This window comes from Octopus bimaculoides, chromosome 2 (genome assembly GCF_001194135.2).
Source record: "Octopus bimaculoides isolate UCB-OBI-ISO-001 chromosome 2, ASM119413v2, whole genome shotgun sequence".
NCBI classification, from domain to species: domain Eukaryota; kingdom Metazoa; phylum Mollusca; class Cephalopoda; order Octopoda; family Octopodidae; genus Octopus; species Octopus bimaculoides.
Window position 1 is genome coordinate 124,653,484 of NC_068982.1, and position 2,157 is coordinate 124,655,640.

Here is a 2,157-nt window from a genome sequence, read left to right on the forward strand (position 1 = left end):
TCTGTCTGTCTGTCTGTCTGTCTGTCTGTCTGTCTGTCTGTCTGTCTCTTTCTCTCTCTCTCTCTCTCTCTCTCTCTCTCTCTCTCTCTCTCTCTATATATATATATATATATATATATATATAAGTAACCATGTATTTGTGGGTCTGTGGTATATGTAATTTCCACGGAGAGGACAAGTTCAGATGAACTTTGGCAACTTAGAGCAAGGAACTCAAAGCAAGAAGCCTGAGAGTCAAGATATTTGCTCTATAATCTTGAGATCGGCAAATATATATTTGTGTTTGTATCCGTATGAGTATTTGTATGTGGGTCTGTATGTATGTGCGTGTGTGTAAGATTATCGACTACACCAAGTGACAAACACTTTCACTATATATTTGTTTTACATTGTGCACTTTCTATACTAAAGGGGCTCCATTTACTTTCACCAATAGAAATTCAGCTAGCATACACCCATATGTATGTGTGTGTATGTGTGTTCCACACTAACGGCTATACATAAAACTTATATTGGCACTCATACAATTCACTTCGTTCTAAGTGGCCTGACCAGAATGGCTGGCGATGGGTCTGTCAGTAGTGTCAAATGATACAGTAGGAATGAGACGACTCGTTGCAGGCTTCGAGTTGCACTTCTTCATTATTACTGTTTGTAAATTTGTCTCGATATAGCAATGTATTTTTGGCTGCGAAGTTGTTGTGAAGATGGAACTTGTTTTCACGACGATACTTTGAATTAGCTCGGTTTTTCTGTTTAGAACGTCCGTTGTTTAAGTTAATATTTAAAATGTTTCTTCGCTCTCTGGTTACATGAATATTTTACTATTGATGTATAAGTGGGTGTGTACTAAATTAGCTCATAACATTCATATATAAGTACTATTCACTCTGGTAGAGTGTGATCTATAAATATATCCCCGACACACACACACACACACACACACACACACACACACACACACACACACACACACACACACACACACACACACACACACACACACACACATGTCCACATGAGTGTATAATTTCTTTCTCTTTTTCATATAAATCAGGACAAATAAGGGACACCAATGACCATTACAAGGATTTCGATATTGACGAGAGGGGAGGAAAAGTTAACCTTAGGACAATGTTCTGGCTGGAATTCTTGCAACAGAATGTACTCCACAAGAGAAGCACTACAGAACCTATAGTTGAAGGTCGTAACTAGGTGACGGATTATAGTACACAACGCTGTCAACCCATGCAAGGAAGTAGGAAACGAATCATTAAAAATGGTAATGAATCATAGTAACAAATCATATTCCATCTCATGCATACTAATTCTTTTGTAAACATCTCTCGTATATGATCTGTCACAGTTATATCTGCATACACACACACGCACATGCACACATGCACACACAAACACACTCACACAAAAACACATAAACACAGAAACGCACACACACACACACTTGCATACACAAACACTCACACACACAAACGCACACACACACAAAGACAAACACACACAAGGAGGCACACACACACACACACACACACACACACACACACACACTCACACCCATGCATACCAAAGTTGCTGTCGCATTGGTTACTAAAATTGTGTGTTATGCCGTCATCCACCTCCAGGAATACACACACACACGCACACACGCACACATACACGCACACACACACGTACACATGCACACACACATACACAAGCACTCACACACACGCACACACACACGTACACACACACGCACACGTACACACGCGTGCACACACACAAGTACACACATACACATACACATACACGTATAAATATGCGACGCCCCCCCATCCAAGATTGAAAACTTAATACTTTATAACATAGATCATTAATTTTTTCTATTCCTAAATTGCTTCTACACTTGTCACATTCCAGTAAAATTAATTTTATAAGTATCGGAAACTATCGTTTGGTTTTGTATAAGCATATATAAAGGAAATGCTTATACTGTATATACACGCCCAGACACGCACACACATACTTGTATATACTGGCACAAACACGTGAATATATGTGTGTGTATGTGCGCGTGTCAGAGTGTGTGTATGTGTTTATATATATATAAGTGAAAGTGAAAACAGAGAAAGAGGGAGAGAGAGAGAGAGAGAGAGAGAG